The following is a 14,320-nucleotide window of genomic DNA, read 5'->3' as shown; positions in this document are numbered from 1 at the left end:
TGTCTAGAAACTCCGTGCAACATATGGTCAAGATTGATTTTCACCGACGTGAATACATAGACGTTAAATGAAGTAGAATTTAAAGCTATTGACTTCAACAGATGTTTCGTTTTGGTAAAGATACGTATTAGATGTTATTAAATAAAACATTGGATTCCATTATATTTATTTATATGGTTGTCGTTTTCAGTGAGAGATGACCTGGTTCGACGAAAGGGATGTTAGACATCCATGTTAAATGGAGTAGAATTTTAAATTATTGATGTGTATGTTAGATGTTTAGCGATTCTACGGTACATTGAGTAATTAGCAACTATTGAATAACAAGCATATGTCAATTGCACTATAATTTAGATGAGGTCGACTTGCTAGGAGTTTCGTCATGTAAGTCAATACTGTTATTATTTATCAAAATGGTTTCCTTAATTTTGAAAAAAAGTGGACATTATGCAATATTTATTATTTGTGGCTGCCATTTGATAATACTATATGTAATTAACATTTGACTAACACAGTCTCTCTCTCTCTCTCTCTCTCTCTCTCTCTCTCTCTCTCTCTCTCTCTCTCTAAACTATATATATATATATATATATATATATAATATATATATATATATATAATATATATATATATATATATATATATATAATACTAAACGGGCTTGCCTGTCATACAATTTTTATGAATGGAGTGGACAGTTTTGTAATCTAACGAGCGAAAGCGAGTCAGATACCAACACTGTTCACGAGTTTCATAAAATTGGTATGACAGGCAAGCCCGTTTAGTATTATATATATAATATATATATATATATAGTATATATATATATATATATATATCTTACACTGGTGTGTAATAACAACTGGTAACATTTGTTAAACAAGAATTAGATAATTGTTAATATTAAAGTCACAGACCCTAGTTTTTAAACGCTACGACGTATTTTTCACTATTAGAGCCGTTTGAAATCAGGCATTACTCACATTTATTGTTTAGAATATCCATTTCCGAACACCCGAAGTGAAGAAGAAGAAGGAAATGTTTTATTTAACGACGCACTCAACACATTTTATATGCGGTTATATGGCGTCGGACATTTGGTTAAGGACCACACAGATATTTAAGGGAGAAAACCCGCTGTGGCCACTTCATGGTCTACTCTTTTCGATTAGCATCAAAGGATTTTTTTATATTAGTCTGTTTGCCAAACCCTCATTTTTAGCTGAACCTTGCAGTTCGGTACCCACAATTGTTCTTTGTGGTTTTTGCACCTTTGATGGGTACTGATTGAGAATCCAGGGGGTGTAAACTTTGCACCCTTGAGCATTTTAAAATATCCGAGGTGGCGTCCGAGATGGCTACCAAAACATATAAATTGCAATATCTCGAATACTACATCACCTAGAATAAATATTTTGAGGCCTATGACTGGATTTTAGGGGCCAAGGAATTCAGTTTTTTAAATGCCCTTTGCTAATCAAAGCATTGCATCATTATCTAAATCCAGATGGCCACCAATATGACTGTTAAACATGAAAATAGTTACATGTACTTCCTTGGAAATATTGGAAATAGCCAAAACAATAATGTCAATGATTGGACAATATGTGTCATAATATTAATTTATAACAACATTGTGCTAAATAGGACATTACACAATCATTTAAATCCAAGATGGCCACCAAAATTGTAACCGTGACAAAAAATAACCATATATTACTTTCTAAATCAACCGTAACATAGTTTTTTTTTAGGGAATGTCCTAGTTAAGAATAGGTTGTTATCAATTAATGTTATTACCACTAAAGCCCAATGAGAGACATCCAAAGTTTTGGCTTACGTGAGAAATTACCATTTTCATGTTTTGGCAGCTATAGTGGTGGCCATCTTGGACTTAAATGATGATGTAATGCCTTGATTACCAAGTGATAGTTATAACTAAATTCCTTGATCCCTAAATCCCAGTCACAGATCTCAAAAATTATATTCTAGGTGATGTAGTATCCGAGATACTGCCAGTTCAATGTTTTTGCAGCCATCTTGAATATTTCAAAATGCTGAAGGGTGCAAACTTTGCTCACCTCGAATCCTCAATCAGCACCTTTTCAAGATGTGAAAATCGCAAAGAACAATTGTGGTTACCGAGATGCAAGGTTAACTGCCCTGGCAAACAGACTATATGCACCATCTCAGAGACAGGATAGCGCATACCACGGCCTTTGATGTACCAGTCGTGGAGCACTGGCTGGAGCGAGAAATAGCCCAATGGGCTCACTGACAGGGATTGATCCCAAACTGACCGCGCATCAAGTGAGCGCTACGTCTCGCCCCACTCGAAGTGTTTCTGGTCATCCTGATGTTTGTAATACCGCATGCATTTTTCATAGTTATAAAAACGTATGTACCTCTGAGGAGTAACGTTTGTGGAGACGAGTTCTGGTAATTTTTCAGAGAATTTCTCCGTTTTAACGTTTCAGACTCTTGTTTTACTCTAGCTTAACTTTGTACGGACTGTGTTACAGGTTTGTAGATTAACCAAAGTTAGGTTTCATGTTCACTGAGTGAGACTTTGGGCTGCACCTTGAAAGGTTTTCTAAATCATGGTAAGTGTAAAGTTAGAAACCTTACACAATTAAATAATTTGCATCCTGTATATCATGCTCATAAGTGTTATAGGCAGGTTCATTATTATTATTCGGTTTAGAAGTATTTACAAATAACAGTGCACGATGTTGTGTGTGTCTATGTCTGTGTGTCTGTCTGTCTGTGTGTGTGTGTGTGTGTGTGTGTGTGTCTGTATGTGTATGTGTGTGTGTGTGTATCTGTGTGTGTGTGTGTGTGTTTATGTGTGTGTGTGTGTGTGTGTATTTGTGTGTGTGTGTGTCTGTGTGTATGTGTGTGTGTGTGTGTGTGTGTGTGTGTGTGTGTGTGAAAGAGTGTATGTGTGTCTCTGTGTGTGTGTGTCTGTGTTTGTATGTATGTGTGTATGTATGTGTGTGTATGTGTGTGTATGTGTGTGTGTGTATGTGTGTGTCTGTGTGTGTGTGTATGTGTGTGTGTCTGTGTTTGTGTGTGTGTATGTGTATGTGTGTCTGTTTCTGTGTGTGTGTGTGTGTGTGTGTGTGTGTGTGTGTGTGTGTGTGAGTGAGTGTGTATAAGGAGCTTATACCTGCATGAAACATGAAAAATGTCACTTGTAGAATGCAGACACTTCCGTTTTAGGACATCTAGTTTTGAAATGTCTTACGGAATCATGCTACAGAAAGCCTTTAGAATTTACGTACACGCGTTACTGAGGGAGTTAAGCCAGGTCAGCCAAATTTGAAAATACATAGTCCTGCATTGTCACTTGTAAATAATGAATACTAAAATAATTTATTTCTGTTACTCATATCCATGATATTTGCAACTGTAATTATTTGATTGGAACGTATCGCTGTTCATTGTAACTATTTTTTTTTTTGATCCATCAGTTTGGTATTTGACTGTGTTGTTTGTACATATTCAGCGACTCTTAGGTGCAAATTCCATTTGTGTGTAATCTATATGCATAGATACGCTCACATGTTCGGAGAGGCATAAAGGGAATCGACTCAACCTATTTGTACAGAAAGTGATTGCATACGGGTTACGAACAATGGGAATTTACGCCTTATGCATAAACGTGTGGAAATATAGGGTAAGTACACTGTTAGTCTCGAACTATTAGCTGTGTAATTCTGGAGCCTTAAATGTCCTATGTCTGAGACGAAATTACAATATTTAGTTATTTTCACATTTATTTCTAATAAATAACTACAAATTAATCAATCGCACGCAAAATATATCCATAATTAACATTAGAATATATATATATATATATATAAATATATATATATATATATATAGATAGATAGATAGATAGATAGATAGATATAGATATAGATATATATATATAGATATATATATATATATATATATATATATATATACATATATACATATATACATACATACATACATCTGCCCACTGTTTCATGCACGTAAGCGGGGTCGACCGCGTAGATTGTAGGCCCCATGCATGTGGTTGAGTTAAAGAGCATCCTTTTTATGGATGCCTCAATAGCTCAGAGCGCATCGTGGTTAGTCTTGCAATTTGCGGGCGATTCGGTGCCACAGGTTCGAGTCCCAGCAACGGCATGGGACAATTTGTGAGGCCAGAAAGGATTTAATTATCCCCTGCGCCAGTGCGTTAATATCTATGTATGTAACAGTCAACCTCGACATATATACAATATATAGATATTCATACATCAATACATACTAGCCAGTGCCAGATCTGCCCACTGTTTCATGCACGTAAGCGGGGTCGACCGCTTAGATTGTAGGCCCCATGCATGTGGTTGAGTTAAAGAGCATACTTTTTATGGATGCCTCAGTAGCTCAGAGCGCATCTTGCAATTTGCGGGCGATTCGGTGCCACAGGTTCGAGTCCCAGCAACGGCATGGGACAATTTGTGAGGCCAGAAAGGAGTTAATTATCCCCTGCGCCAGTGCGTTAATATCTATGTATGTAACAGTCAACCTCGACATATATACAATATATAGATATTCATACATCAATACATACATACATACATACATACATACCCATTGCTAACTTTTCGGACCCATTCATAAGCGACTTTTAATTAATCCTGGCCGGATAACGACGTTTGTTAATTGAAACAATTCGTATTCACATTGGGGGTTTTTTCTGTGATAATGAGAAATATCCGTTTAAAATTGGGCATGTTTGATGATAATGTCGCACCTCGCGTATCTTTTGTTTCCTTAGTATATATATATATTAATCTTGCACTGGCCGACATGAAGGGTTTCCCGAATAATTTGTTTGTTTTGTCGATTGTCCGCAAAGAATTTTGGGTAAACGTAGTGGGTTGAATGTGTACGCATAAAAGTGACGTAACTACTTAATGTGTGTGAATGGAATTATTTAGTTATACATTTTATAGGCATATAGCTAAAGGTATAAACTTTATGTTTCAAAGCAAAAATAAATATATATATTTGCCGGTAACCCAATTATTGCAACTTTATCAAAACACATTTAAAAGACATTCTGGTGCATTTTGTTTTTTTTATCTCACGTACAAACCAGAAGCTGTACTCAGTGAATCGGTGTTTCTGGCCTCATTACCAGTGTTATGATCTCGAGAGCTTAAGAAAAGAAACTCGCTGCTGGCATATTCTATTTTGTACTTGTGCTAGATGTTCCACGCCTGAGTGGTCGTAGTATATATGCAATCTTGTGGGAACGTACACTGCATATGCCTCAGACTTTAACCATTTGACCTATCCTGTGAGAACGTGCATTGCATAATATGCCGCCTGACGAGTCCTTGTTGATACTAGTAAACAGTAAGTAAGCGCTAGGACTCGGTTTACTATGACATACGGAATAGTGTGTGCCCGGAACATATATCACACATATTAAAGTTTGTTTTGGTTAACGAAAACATTGATTAATTAATCATCGCATGCGCGTGTGCAGGAATGTATGCCGGGGGCGAGGGGTGGGGACATCTATATTATAACAAGCAAAGTTTATAAGGGGTAGAGTCATGCTTCAATATATTGAACAAAATAAGAAAATGTGTTTCAGCTCCCCCACCCACCAACACACACCCTGCATCGTCTATTGGATGTCGCACATTTTGGTAATTCTGACACATAGTCTTCAAAGAAGTCCGCTACATTTTTCATTAGAACACTTATTTGTAAATCTTCCACTGATATTTATGCATGCCAGCCTCTGGCATCCTAAAGGGGGCGGGACGTAGTTCAGTGGTACATCGCTCGCTTGATGCGCGATCGATCTAAGATCGATTCCCGTCGGTGGGCCCACTGCGCTATGTCTGGTTCCAGCCAGTGCTCCCCAACTGGTGTAACAAAGGCCGTGGTATATACTATCCTGTCTGTGGGATGTTGCATATAAAAGATCCCTGGCTGCTAATCGAAAAGAGTAGCCCATGAAGTGGCGATAGCGCGTTTCCTCTCTCATATCTGTGTGGTCCTTAACCGTATGTCCGACGCCAATTAACCGTATATAAAATATGAGTGCGTCGTTAAATAAAACATTTTATCCCTTCCTTCTTGGCATCCTAAATTACCACTTATGGTTTAAAAATAAAGAGATATACGGATATTTGTAGTCTCAAAGAGGACTTATTGTAAATATTTTTAGTTAACTTGTTATGTTGCATTCCAAAATGTGCCCCCAAAATGAATTATTTTGGGTGCATATTTGACAATGTTCATACCCATACAAACCACACCCAAGCGGGAGTTGGCGGATATGACGCATATATTTATGGATTACTTTGCTCATCAAACCTTACAAAAATACTCATTTGAATAAAGGTTTAGCTGTTCAGTTTTACACAAAATCTGCTTCCTTGAAACTTAGCCAAACTGAAGAAGACGTCCACTGAAGTGATTCGATCCCTCGACCAAACACTTCATGTGAGCGCTTTACCGACTGCCCTAGATCAAAACCTTCACATACGGCTGTTCGTAACAAAACTGTCTTAAGCTATGTCATTACAACGCATTTTATAGCCTACGACCGTTGTACGATTGTGGTAATGTTAAGATGGCTTCAAAAATCGGGGACCAGGTGGTTAAGCCATCGGACTTAAGGCCGGTAGGTACTGGTTTCGCAGCCTGGTACCGGCTCCCACTCAGAGCGAGTTTTAACGACTCGTTGAGTAGGTGTAAGGCCACTACACTAATTTCTATCTAACTAACAACTAACCACTAGCCCTCTGTCCTGAACAGAAAGCCCAGAAAGTTGAGGTGTGTTCCCAGGACAGCGAGGTTGAACCTTAATTTGATATATGCACGAAAGTATACATTAATGAATCAAGTTGTACTGGGAGAGGAGAGGGGAGTACGTAGCGCATGCCCAGTAAGTGGTAAAGTATACATTAATGAATCAAGTTGTACTGGGAGAGGAGAGGGGAGTACGTAGCGCATGTCCACTAAGTGGTAAAGTATACATTAATGAATTAAGTTGTACTGGGAGAGGAGAGGGGAGTACGTAGCGCATGCCCAGTAAGTGGTAAAGTATACATTAATGAATCAAGTTGTACTGGGAGAGGAGAGGGGAGTACGTAGCGCATGTCCACTAAGTGGTAAAGTATACATTAATGAATTAAGTTGTACTGGGAGAGGAGAGCGGAGTACGTACGTAGCGCATGCCCACTATGTGGTAAAGTATACATTAATGAATCAAGTTGTACTGGGAGAGGAGAGGGGAGTACGTAGCGCATGCCCAATAAGTGGTAAAGTATACTGTGACGGAAAATGCTCTTATCTGTTCGCCTGTGGCGATGTTAATTGTTTTAGAGGGCTGTGTGTAGCTTGGTTACGTAATACCTCCGCGCGACCGTACCCCCTAATACACACCGAGACCAGGTGTGGAGGCCATGTGGAGAGTGGTAACGTAATATCCCCCGCGCGACGGTGGTAGAGCTGCGTCGTAATACACACCCAGATCAGGTGTGGAGGCCATGTGGCCAGTAGTTACGTAATACCTCCGCGAGTTCTGTTTTACGACCTTGTATTCCTAGCGGAATGGCGACAGCTAGTCTGACCATCTAGAAAATATTCCGTCTTGGTCGCTGTGGAAATATTACATGATAGGGGGAGTACCGCGATGTGCCCCCAGGCGATATTCGGTTTTGTAATAAATAGCTAGGTTTTAGATATATCGGGGGAAAACTTTGGAAGGCTGCTGGTGAAAGGACGTCGTCCATTGAACGAAATATGTAAGTTCAGTCCGGACGTGGTAAATATATTTTTCTGCTCTGTTGTAATAACCTTGATGTGATTGATGTGACTTTAAATATTTTAATACTGTATTATACCAATATTATTTAGACAGTGTTTCCGGTAATCTGACGAAGTAAATTGTAGGCTTCACTGTCCAAAATATTAAAGCTTAGCCGGTCATCCTAGAGGACCTAGGTAAACTGTAGGTTATTGTCTTTATTGTGATAGGTACCAGTATTAATTCTGTATTACAAGGTTACTGAATGAGTAGTTAAGGATTAATTAACAATTAACCAGTTAGGAATAGAGTTGTAATTCCTTTATTAATTAAGTTCCCCTGGCAGCGTTTCTCAATCATCACACGTGTGTGTGTGTGTTGTATCACGGTGAAGTGATTAGAATATTGTGTAAACTAGACACCTAGTGATTAACTAATTAAGTGATTAGTTCTGGTTTGTTATATTTGTTGTTGTTAATTAACTACTGCGGCAAGTATATTTTTCAGCGTAAGGTTAATACAGATTCCAAAGTGTATTGTGTTTTGTTGTGTTTTCTAGTGAACTAAACGTGCTATATATATATATATATATATATATATATATATATATATATATATATATATATATATATATATATACTCTTCAAAAAAAGAAACGCAAAAGGGTACACAAATGGGTTATAACTCCGATTTTATGTTTCCTACCGGTTCATGCTTTGTGAATATAAGGTCATTGCATGTCCCAAACACATTCCCACGGTTACATTCGATAAAACGCAGCTACTGTACAATAAAGTTCCAAAAATGTGAATATTCGCAAAAACGCAGCCACGTGCAAACCATACCACTGCACGTGCGTTGTCTGCACGTGCAACATGAACACCGACAGTATAAAAGTGCAGGGTGTTCGCTTGCCTGGCCTCTGTATCTGGCCGACAGTTGACAATCCAGAACATGCCACGTCTCAGTGAACCGCAGAGAAACAATGCCATCGGCCGACTATACGCAGGCGAATCCAGAACGGCCGTTGCCAGGGCATTCCATGTGTCCCCAAGCACCATCTCCAGACTGTGGGACCGTTACCAGCAACATGGATCAACACGTGACCTCCCTAGATCCGGTCGACCACGGGTCACTACCCCCGGGCAGGACCGCTACATCCGGGTACGCCACCTTCGGGAAACGATTGACTACTGCCACCTCCACAGCCGCAGCAATACCAGGTTTGCGCAGGATATCCGACCAGACCGTACGGAACCGCCTACGGAGGTAGGAATTCGTTTACGTCCAGTTCGAGGTGTCATCTTAACACCAAAACACCGTCGACTCCGACTGCAGTGGTGCCAGATTCATCGACAATGGCCTCAACTGCGATGGAGACAGGTGTGGTTCAGTGACGAGTCCCGATTTCTGCTCCGACGTCATGATGGAAGATGTCGCGTGTATAGGCGTCGTGGTGAACGTTATGCGGCAAACTGCATGCAGGAAGTGGACAGATTCGGCGGGGGTAGTGTCATGGTGTGGGCAGCCATCTCACACACTGGCAGAACTGACCTGGTCCACGTGCAGGGCAACCTGAATGCACAGGGCTACATTGACCAGATCCTCCGGCCACACATCGTTCCAGTTATGGCCAACGCCAACGCAGTGTTCCAACATGACAACGCCAGGCCTCACACAGCACGTCTCACAACGGCTTTCCTACAGAACAACAACATTAATGTCCTTCCTTGGCCATCGATATCACCGGATTTGAACCCAATTGAGCATCTATGGGACGAGTTGGACCGACGCCTCCGACAGCGACAACCACAGCCCCAGACCCTGCCCGAGCTGGCAGCAGCCTTGCAGGCCGAGTAACCATCCCCCGGACGTCATCCGTACTCTGGTTGCTTCAATGGGCAGGCGGTGCCAGGCAGTTGTCAACACACGCGGAGGCCACACCCGGTATTGACTCCAGATGACCTTGACCTTGGTGGTGTGTCCTATCACTTACTCACAATGGACTAGAGTGAATTGTGAACAATCCTGCAACATTTGGTAATTATCGGACTCACCATTCAATAATTAAATCAATTCTCCAAATGTTACGACAATGTGGTTTTTGCGTTTCTTCTTTTGAAGAGTATATATATATATATATATATATATATATATATATATATATATATATATACTTTATATAAGATCTTATCTCTGATATACCTAGAGCCGAGCCACTCGGGTATTGGATTGCCCGATACAGAGAGATCTAATAGATATACAGTTAGGAGAGATATTTGGAAAATCGTGTTTTATTCAGTTACGAGTATTATAGGATCCCCGTGACAGGAGTAAAAATTGGGAGCTCGTCCGGGATCTGAAAGGGGACATGCATATTTAAAAGGTATTGTTTGTAAATGGGGGCTTTATCAATTATTTTTACCATTTACCAGAAGTAGCAACGTTGTTCACTAGAAAATTAATTAATAATAAGTACGTCATATCTAAACATGGATAAGAATTTGCTGGATAGGCCTACGCTCAGTGTAGTGTAGATTAAGCGAGCACGTAAGGCCGAATTAGTTGAAATCGCGGGTGAGCGAGAAATTGATTTAACATCAGGTAAAACATTAGGTGATATAAAGACAATTATTATCCAGGAGGTTTTTGGTGATAGGCCTGTTATGGAAGACAGTGAGATTGTTCCAGAGATAGAGATAAATGAGTTAAGTGTGGAACAACAATTAGCTTTTAAAAAACTTGAGTACGAAAGAGAAGAACGTGCATTAGATAGAGAGAGAGAGAAAGAAAGAGAAGAGAGAGAGAAGAGAGAGAGAGAGAGAGAGAGAGAGAGAGAGAAGAGAGGGATAGAGAGAAAGAAGATAGAGAGAGAGAGAGAGACAGAGAGAGAGAGAGAGAGAGAGAAGAGAGGGATAGAGAGAAAGAAGATAGAGAATGAGAAGATAGAGATAGAGAAAGAGAAGAGAGGGATAGAGAGAGAGAGAGAGAGAAAGAGAAGAGAGGGATAGAGAATTCCAGTTAGCAAAATTAAAAGTGGAACATGAGTTAAAATTGAATACTGAAGAAGTTAGACGAGAAGCAGGAAATGGGTTTAACATGTCGGAGGTTTATAGATCAGTGCCTGTATTTGACGACCAGGAGGTAGATTTGTTCTTCCAACTTTTTGAACGGGCCACCAAGCAGCTAAATTGGCCTCAGTCTAAGTGGACATTGTTAGCCATGTCTAAGTTTAAGGGGAAGGCTAGCGTAGCTTATAATTCAATGAGTGATGAGCGAGCAAGTCAGTACGACCTAGTTAAGGCTGCAGTGTTGAGGGCTTATGAGTTACGACCTGAGGATTATCGTTTACGGTATAGCGAGTTGAGGAAAACGCAGGGTCAGTCTTATAGTGAGTTCGTGGCTAAGAAGGCAGGGATGTTTGATAAATGGGTGGTTTCTCATCAGGTAGAGTCATATACCGAGTTACGGGAGTTGTTGATCTTACAGGACATTAAAAATGGATTACCAGTTAGCTTACGTATTCATTTAGAGGATCGTGATATAAAAAAAATAGAGGAGGCAGGCATAGTGGCAGATGATTACGTGTTAATACACAAAGCTCAGGCAGTACAGGGTAACTCTATACAACAGGGTGATAACAAGAAATTTCAGCCAGGTTTTTCCCGGGAAAGTAACTATCGGGGAGAGTCATCTAGTTGGTCAGCTAGTCAGGCAAGGAATGCACCTGGTGGGCAAAGTAAGGATAAGCCTGCATTATCAGCCAATGCACGAACTTTTCGTCCACATTGCAGTTATTGTGAAAAGGATAACCATCTTGTCGGGGACTGTTTTAAAAGGAAACGCGATAATGCGCAAGTGGTCGGTTTAGTGAAGTCAGCTCCGTTAGCGAGCGAGTTAATGGTTAGTCCCATGGCAGAGAAAGTAAACCCGTATGTGTCCACTGGTATGATTTGTGATGTCAAACAAGAGTTGTGTCCTAAGGCAATATCAGTCTATCGAGATACAGGGTGTAGCCAGTCACTTATCACGTCAGATTGTTTAGCTGGTATAGAGAATTCAGATACAGGACGTAGTTTGGCCTTAACCTCGGTTACTGGAGAAAATATGGTTGTCCGGTTACATAACGTTTTCTTGTGTTCGAAGTTTGTGACGGGACCAGTCATTATGGGTGTTGTGAAGGACTTGCCTGTTGAAAACATTGGAGTTTTGTTGGGTAACGATTTGACTAGTCAGTGTTGCCAGCCGCAACGTGACCCAGTGTTAATTGAAGACAGCCCTTTACCCATAGAAGAGTGTGAGGTTGATGAGATTAAATATCCTGCGGGTGTAATGATTAGGGCTATGGCCAGAAGGGTAGCACGAGACCCAGAGGAAAATTGTGATTTGTCTGATACGTTTGTGAGCCATGAAATTGAAGTGGATGAGGTTATCAGTAAAATGGTAGATAAGTCAACTGAGGAACTAAATGTGGTGGAACCTGTTGATCTCCCGCAGAGTGGAAATGAACCAGTGGTGTTTGATAGAGGGGCCTTACCTTGTAATAGACAAGAGTTAATTCTAGAGCAGGGGGCTGATCCAAATTTGTTGGCAGCTCGCACTACTTTGTTAACTGAGGGTGAGATGGAGGATCAGATGTCAGGTTATTATATGGACAAGGGAGTATTAATGAATAAGAAAGTTAGAGATAGGAGGTGGCAGGCGACCGAACCAGCTAGGAAGCAGCTGAGCCATGCTCAGAGCAAAATAAAATCAGTGTTTGATAGGAAGGCTAGGAGTCGGGAATTTAAACCAGGTGATAAGGTGCTGCTGTACCTTGCCATTAAACGGGGTTCATTACAGAACCGGTATTTCGGTCCCTATGTTGTGCACAAACGAGTTAATGAGACAGGGTATGTGATAAACACTCCTGCAAGGCTTAGGAAAAGAAGGTATTGTCACATCAATTTGCTAAAAGGTTATTTTGACAGACTGCCAGATAGTTCCAGTGTTACCTGTCCAAATTGAGAGTCACTCAATTTCATGTGATGACGTGAAGACTGCAGAGATCAAATTAACCAACAGCCAGATTCTAGCAGAGTTGAGCCCCCAGCGCGCAGAGCTGGCTACATTGATACAAGACAATGTTTCCATTTGTCAGGACCTTCCAACGGTTACCAACACCCTAATCCAGGATGTGCGCTTGGAACCCAACGCTACACCGATTCGACAGCATGTCTATCGGAGAAAACCTGGAAAACGTGCGACACTGAAAAAGAAGGAAACGAAGTTCCAGTGGTCAGATGAATGCGAGAAGTCATTCAACCGTCCTAAGAAGATGCTCGCCTCGTCTCCCGTGATGGCAGCACCAGACTACCGAATGCCTTTCAAGCTGGCTGTGGATGCCAGTGACGTGGGAGCTGGAGCTGTGCTGTTCCAGGAAGACGAAAATGGACTGGACCATCCTGTAAGTTTCTTCTCCAAAACGTTTGACAAACACCAGGTGAACTATTCCACTATAGAGAAGGAAGCTTTGGCCATGGTACAAGCTCTGAAGCATTTTCAGATATTCGTGTAATCGGCATTGCATCAAGTGGTTGTCTTTACGGACTATAATCCGCTTACTTTCATTCACAGAATGAAAGCCACCAACCAGAGTTTTGAGATGGAGTCTTCTTCTGCAGGAATTCCCAATTACCATTGAACATATCAAGGGCACATCCAATGTAATCGCTGATGCCCTGTCCCGAAGTTGAACTTTATGATAATTTGTTGACGTTCTTGTTTTCTGTTTTGTTTTTATATATTTTATTGTATACCAGGGACTCAGAGACTCAGTGTGATTACTGGTAGTCACCTTATTACTATGTGTTATGAATGCCCGGATGCGTCGGTTAACGCACATTTTGTTTTAATGTAGTATATTTCCCTAATCCTAGGGTAGAGGAAATATCCTTTTTGGGGTGGGGGTGTGTGACGGAACATGCTCTTATCTTTTCGCCTGTGGCGATGTTAATTGTTTTAGAGGGCTGTGTGCAGCTTGGTTACGTAATACCTCCGCGCGACCGTACCCCCTAATACACACCGAGACCAGATGTGGAGGCCATGTGGAGAGTGGTTACGTAATACCCCCGCGCGACAGTGGTAGAGCTGCGTCGTAATACACACCCAGATCAGGTGTGGAGGCCATGTGGCCAGTAGTTACGTAATACCTCCGCGAGTTCTGTTTTACGACCTTGTATTCCTATCGGAATGGCGACAGCTAGTCTGACCATCTAGAAAATATTCCGTCTTGGTCGCTGTGGAAATATCACATGATAGGGGGAGTACCGCGATGTGCCCCCAGGCGATATTCGGTTTTGTAATAAATAGCTAGGATTTTAGATATATCGGGGGAAAACTTTGGAAGGCTGCTGGTGAAAGGACGTTGTCCACTGAACGAAATATGTAAGTTCAGTCCGGACGTGGTAAATATATTTTTCTGCTCTGTTGTAATAACCTTGATGTGATTGATGTGACTTTAAATAT

The sequence above is a fragment of the Gigantopelta aegis genome, chromosome 9, assembly GCF_016097555.1.
Source record: "Gigantopelta aegis isolate Gae_Host chromosome 9, Gae_host_genome, whole genome shotgun sequence".
Classification (NCBI taxonomy): domain Eukaryota; kingdom Metazoa; phylum Mollusca; class Gastropoda; order Neomphalida; family Peltospiridae; genus Gigantopelta; species Gigantopelta aegis.
The sequence above is the reverse complement of the archived record's forward strand: the minus strand, read 5'-3'. Positions refer to the sequence as shown.